The sequence below is a fragment of the Lolium rigidum genome, chromosome 4, assembly GCF_022539505.1.
Source record: "Lolium rigidum isolate FL_2022 chromosome 4, APGP_CSIRO_Lrig_0.1, whole genome shotgun sequence".
Taxonomy (NCBI): Eukaryota; Viridiplantae; Streptophyta; class Magnoliopsida; order Poales; family Poaceae; genus Lolium; species Lolium rigidum.
Window position 1 is genome coordinate 56,286,116 of NC_061511.1, and position 6,787 is coordinate 56,292,902.

The 6,787-nt window shown below is 41.3% G+C and overlaps 1 long non-coding RNA gene across 6 annotated transcripts; it reads left to right on the top strand.

The window, feature by feature from the left end:
• Positions 1–298: 298 nt before the first annotated feature.
• On the top strand, positions 299–5,623 carry LOC124708388. Of its 6 annotated transcripts, none has more exons than XR_007005120.1 (3): positions 299–358; positions 1,420–4,871; positions 5,005–5,623. It is a non-coding gene; the product is annotated as an uncharacterized LOC124708388 (long non-coding RNA). The 6 variants fall into 6 exon arrangements; XR_007005118.1 differs by lacking the exon at positions 299–358 and adding an exon at positions 437–574; XR_007005121.1 differs by lacking the exon at positions 299–358 and having other exon boundaries at positions 1,027–4,871; positions 5,005–5,322; positions 5,400–5,623.
• The last annotated feature ends 1,164 nt before the right edge of the window (positions 5,624–6,787 follow it).

Consider the following 6,787-nt stretch of genomic DNA (forward strand, 5'->3'; position numbering starts at 1 on the left):
CTGGATGATGTATACATGATGGACTGGAGGTCTTCTTAATTTCAGAAATGAAATTGGGGCAGTGTGGCCCTTGTGTCGAAAATTATATTTTATGATGGTTCTACCTATTTATGTCGACACTTTTTTATCCCTAAAGAGCACTAAGCTCCCAGGGTCGCGCGCTCTCCTCATCAATCCGCATGTCACTTTCGTGGGTCCCGCCGATCCCGCGTGTTTCATTATTCTCATTAGCTGCGTTCGGTGCTGGGCCCGCTTGTTCATGTCGGTTCCGTTGGCTGCGTGTCGCTCGCTGGAGACCACCGGAGAGGTGCGACGAGAAGACACACAAGACTACACGAATCTCGCTCCTTCCAGCCAGGTGCCTCTCTTCCTTCCCCAAATCCGTCGCCCGCCCCCAACCTCCGGATCCACCTCTCCCCACCGCGGGCCTGGCACCGGCGCTGGCCTCCGACCCGTGGTCTGGCCGTCCCTTCTCTCGGTACCCTCGCTGGCCACTCAGCCCCCGTCGTCCCGGTTCTATCACCGCTCGCTGCCCCCTGTCCCTGCCGCCCCTGCCTCCTCCCATCGCCACCAGGTGCCTCCCCGTGCCTCTGCTACTTGCTGCCGCTGTCCATCAAGAGGGCCGCCAGCCCATGTTCTGGCCCTCCACCTGAATACCTGATTCCTTCTTCTGGTGGTGAATGGAGTCTAGCAGCTGCCGCATCGAGCGTGTAGCATGACGAGCGTTGCTGTTGCGTCCTGCTTTTTAACTCATGGAACGATAGAGGGCTCGCTAGAGCGTTTCTGCAACCACCCCACCAGCTCTCTCTCTCTCTCTCTCTCTCTCTCTCTTACTGATTGCCTCTTGCTGCTGCGTTGTAGCCTTACTGGTTTTGGTTCAGATAGAAGAGCTCCAAATAAACCTCACTACCTTAGGCTTGAGAACCTTTTGTCAAAATCGAGTTGGTGAACACGAACAAATATGATCAGTTTCTCTACTCCTATTTGTATGCATTTTGTTTCCTCCTCAGTAGTTCCTCCCACACCTGTTCTTATTGTTTTCTAGAGAATTGATTTTGTGAAATAACTGTTGAGCTTTACTGTGGTACCACTCAATACTGCTCCATATAGTTGTTTTTAGAATCTCAATTTGATATATTTAATTTCATACAATTGAATTTCAGTTTTATTATACATTGTTAGAAAAACAAAATAATCGTATTATAGTTTGGCTAGGTATTTTTTTTCCTTCTCTCATGTAATCCTCAAAAGAATAGTACCTAATTTGTTGGTAACACATGTATGAATAAAAAATGCAGTACTCAGGTTCAGTATTGTTCTCTTTCATCAATTTTATTTAGGATGGAATACAAATTTTGCAGAATATGTGTGGTTCTAATTTCCTCACTATTCTCAATTTTTTGTTTATCTACTCATCAGGATATATGCAACCTAGCACCCAAGGGCATTAGCCACAGGCTTGAGTTATCACTGTACTTTAGAAATCTTTTGGGGAAGCGGAGTAGAGAATGTCTATTCGTATGTACGAAGCTGGATTGTTGTTACTGATTCGCTTCTTCGACGAGTTTGCTTCTGTGTATGAATATTTTATCAGGTTTGTCTTTTCCACCTTCCGATTAACTTGGTCCTGGGATATATGACATAAGTATTTACTTTTGCCCAGTTGTTTCTTTTACCTGGTGAATTATCTGTTTGACAGAAATTTCATCTATAAAGGAAGAACAAAATGAATCCAGTTAAATGCTTGAGGATAGTGCAGACGAGCAAGAAATTGAATCAGTAACTAAATTCTGAAGTGTTCAATTAAATTCTCCACTTTTTTGGGATTTTGTGCTGCTTAGAGGCATCCATACCATGTGTTCACCAAGGTGGTTTGACTATAGAACTGTTGGATCTTTGTTGCTGGTATATAATGTAGCGTGCACATAAGTGTTTATTGACAAGTTCAGAAATGATCTATCTTTCAGTGTTTTAACCTTCAAAAGCCAGTGGTAAAGCTACATCTAGCACTTTTAAGTGCGATGAAATCTAAGAAGACCATTAGCTCTCCATACTTAGGAACTAGGTTTGATAGTTGTTATGACTTATGTGTTAGATTATCACTGTAATACTGAGGACAAAACAGTACCTTGTCAGATATTTAGGGACCTGACCACATGGCAGATGTTTTCACATCAGATAATTGCGTTATTATATTTCCTCTAAAATCGTTTTCTTGCATCAATCCTCACCAACCACAGTGGGAATGTGTTAGATACGGAGCAGTCCATGTAGGTCATAATTCCAATTCTCATCTCCATTTGCTTTTAGTGGTGCATGTTTGTAGTCTTCTGTTCAGTTTGCCCTTTACTAAACGCATTTCTCATCCTTTGAGTTTTCTACTGCAAAACGACAACGAACATCCTTCCGCTGCTTTTTCGGTCATAGAATGCCAGTGGATTGATTTTTGTAGCTCCTATTGTGGAGACCATGTCTCTGCTTCACAGTGGAAGTTTGTACTGTGATATACGAGCCCGCATCTAAAGAAACTGAGTAGTATAGATATTGTGAATATGATTAAGAAAGGACCCTTTCCATTCTAGATTTCTATTCAAGTAAACGTGCTAGATGGTTTATTTCACATGGTTGCATGGTTACCTCTTAATAATATGAAAATATCGGTGAGAGCTGCAAGATCCGTTTTACCAAAACTCCATGCAGACTAGAAAGATATGTGGTTTGGGATGACTGCTTTGGATTACGGTCTTGATATTTTAAATGGTCTTGATACTTTGAATGACTTCTGCTTTTCGGATTTAATTCTCCCCATAGTTACTACCCCATCTAGATTATTTAATTTATCATTCAGTTATTATTAGATGATTGAACGAATATATGATTTGACAGGCACATAAAAGGACATTCTAAATTCCAGAGTACTGATGTGTATGTAAAGCTTCAGTTCTGTATGGACTTTACGATTTGATATACTATTTCAAGTTTCTTACTACGATATATTGTGCCTTTGGAGAAGATTTGTGGTATTTTCTTCTGGGAGTTTGGTATGTCTTGTGCTAATGCACATGAATTATTTTCTGTTATGACCGCTAGCCATTGCTAGAATAGAAGTGAATATGATGTGTAAGATTGTGCAAGATCATAAGTTTATGGAGTTCTCCTCTGCGTTAATTCCATTTAGAATCCCCATGCTCGAGGTAGGCACACAAAATAAGTAGTACTTCTACCTACTATTATGTCAGGTGTTCCCTTTGTACTAGAGATGTGGTGCTTATGTTTCATTTTTTTTTGCATCCCACTGCCAGGTTTCCAGCTTCATTTAGCTACTTTCATGCTTGGATTTCCATTAGCATGCTGGTTTAGAATGTCCTTTATGTGCCTGTCATCACTTTCATGCTAGCATGGAAAGTGCATTATGTGAATCACCCTAAAGGACTGACTGATGTTTTGATATGGTAATTCTCACTAGATAACTATTGGCTCTGTCATTTTTATTCGTGAAAATTGCGTTAGGAGCTGCTTTGCCCACATACAAATAATAGGACACTACTTAAATGGATGTTCTTTTTCAAAGCGGAGGCAAATATTTGCCTCAGTGTATTAATTAAAGTAGTGTTGTTAGAGAATCCCCTAGGAACAATAATAAGCGATTAAACCGTAGTCTTATGTCTGTGTTGCCCTGCCCGCGATTGCCCACTTTAATGGCGTGGGAGGTGCGGGTAATCTATTATAAGCAAGGATTTAAGCTTTCTTATGGAAAAATAGATGAGAGAAACATGTCAGTTTGATTTTGTGCTAATTTATTTAGCTCTTCGTTCCCATTGCAGGAGAAAAACGACTGGCCTAAGAAAATTTCAGTCATAGGTGCAACTATTGTATTTGAATTATTCATATAATTCTGCCCAAGTTGTACTCAATTTTTTTGTTCATACAATTGATTCATAAACCTGACTATCTTGCATAGTTGTCGGGTGTCGTTATTGTGAAAACAATTGAATTCTACGCACCTATCATTGACGATAACTTAGTGCTTCCTGACCTTTTGGAAGACAGCTGCAATGATCTTTGATAACCAACATATTTGCGGTTCCCACTAGGTTTAATCTGGAGCCAGCCGCTCTCAGTCATCTCTAGGTGCATGTCAGCCTATTCACTGTTGTGGCACCTATTAGTGTGTGCTGGCAGTCAAATCTACACACTACATCTCCACTATTATTTTTTTACAAAAGAGTATGATGTTGTAAGAAAACATTTTTTTGTCTGTCATATAAATTATGAAGGAAACATGTCATTTACTCATAGTTACTAGAAGAACCACTGCTTTTGGTAAAAAGATATTAACAAGTTCGCACTTGTCAAAACGAACCCTCCACATCATATCACACATGCGGTGACCTTGTTTGTTTGGTATTTGAGTTTTGTGGAGATCAATGGGGCTAAGCCTCGCAGGGATTGAGTGAAACCTCTCTACCTACAAACAAAAGGGCGGCAAGGAGTGGCCCAAGGATGAATAAGAGAGCTACTAAAAGCAAGGAACAAGGAAGAGAAAGAGACTAATAACCCATAGAAGCCGAGTAGCAACGATCGCATGAATTATGCTCAGGTACATCGAGATGAAGGAAAAGCATTCTGCGATAGAACATGTTCTGTTGGTAGGTGAAAAGAAGGTTGCTCAAAGTGGAGATTGCTCTATCAAGAGATGCATATCTAAAATGATGACAATGGCACTGTCAACCGATGAGAAGGTTGCATGAGTTGATGTATTGCACGATCCAGATAACACAGAAATTTTCTTGAGCTCAAAAGAAGATGATCCCAGTGGCTCTCATTTGGTTAAGGAAGGCAATGGGAAAGCCATCACACGTGGTCTGAAGGTATGCATTTTATTTGTTGCAAGACATGCTATATATATAGTAATTTTATTTTCGCAAAGTGCTCATGATGGATGCTTACACTATGTTATGTCTTCGCAACCTTTTTCATCCCATTTAGTTACCCCTCTTACAGAAACCGCAGCTTAGTGGACAATGCCATTACCTACGCCCCTGAGTCTTCGCCATCGATTATGATGAGGGGCCAACCACAAACCCACATCACCCATCACCCAGTTCCCTGCAAGCAGTGACCCTACCCGGATAAAACAATGATACTAGCCCCTTTGATGAAGAACCGGTGACTTACGCGACGAGAAAAACCAGCAGAGATCCACGGCGACCACACGAAACACGAGTACACCGGAAAGAAACAAGAGGAAAGGGTCCATTCGACAACTCCACAAACAACGATCTAGGTCTTGGGATTCTACCTCGCCCCGACCTACAACAAGTAAGCCTTTCCTCTCCAGCAACACCATTTAACAATCGATTTAGCACTCCCAACTTGTGACTCATTTCGTGTAAAAGAATTTCGGAGCTAATGCAGGCATGGCGATGGCGCTGCCCTTCCTCGCGACTAACACCAGCAAGCGTTACACGAAATGCGCAACCGCTAGAGAACTACAGGCCACCACAGAAATCCTAGCAGCTGACATAGAGGAAGCGACCAACGTTAGCGTGCGCCATACTAAGGAGTTAGGAGTCGACCGCCTCCTCCGTGGGACACCCTCTAAAGAAAACCTACCTAGCATCGCTGCGCGACTCCAGTTTGTAGCACCCTCATATACACATAGTCTGCATTTTGCTGATGTAATTAGAATATTAAAACCGTCCACACACGTTTAAGCAACCACTATCCCAAAGTACGCATGTGTAATGAGATCGCTCTCCCATACGTTCATGCGTTGCTTATTCAAGTCCACAGAGAACAAATTGGCACGGGGCCTAAAAACAAAAATCAATAAGATAACACACCCTGGAAAAGAAACTCTCACGCAGTACAAGCAACACGCTAATATCGAAGGCCGGCGCGGCAGAGCGCGCTGGGCCCATCTAGTACGATCTAACTGAGGCCTGCATCGCTCTCGTACTATCTTTTTCTTGCTTAGGCACGGTCAATCTGAAAATTAAGAGACATCATTTCAGCAATCAAATGCAACCTTGTCTGGCTATGATGTATGAATATATGATCTGCACAAAATACAACTTTTATATGTAAGAATTGGATGTTAAAATAATCTCTCACACTCAAACAGCCACATGAGTCGATGTTCATCAGCAATGCTAACAGTGCAATCTTAGAAACAAGGAATGAAAGTAGAGCATGATACTACATAGTAACCTCTGCTGGAAACTCATACCTCCCATGAATCAACAAGGAATGCGCAGATGCGTGATGATTCATTCAGTACAGGTTAGTTGGCGACCCCCACATACTCTGTTGTTAATATTTCAGATTCTGAGATAGTGAAACGAGCAGAGCGTTTAGGGGTATCTTTAGGAAACTCAGAAGGAGAGATAGACAATTCTATTAAAGGGCTTAAAATGATAGAAGAGGAAAGAATCTTAACAATTTTAAAAAAAGAAAGAGATTGACCTTGAGAATAAGGAGGAAGGGCTGGAGACACTTGTTTTGTCAAAAGTATCCACTCTTTGTGAAGATTTGATTGAGGATGATGATAACACACTGGATTTAGAGGAACATTTGGAACATCTTAAACCAGTTGTCAAGGTAAATGAAAATAGACTCAAAAAGGTATATGATACTAGCAATATCCGCAGAAGTACTAGAAAAAGAATTTAAAAACAATTTTCGTGATGCAGAATATAAAAGGAATTAATTGGAATTCAGGGGGTTTTGGTGATACTGCTAAATATTTGTTTGTCAAAGAGGCAATTCGAGAACATATATTAGA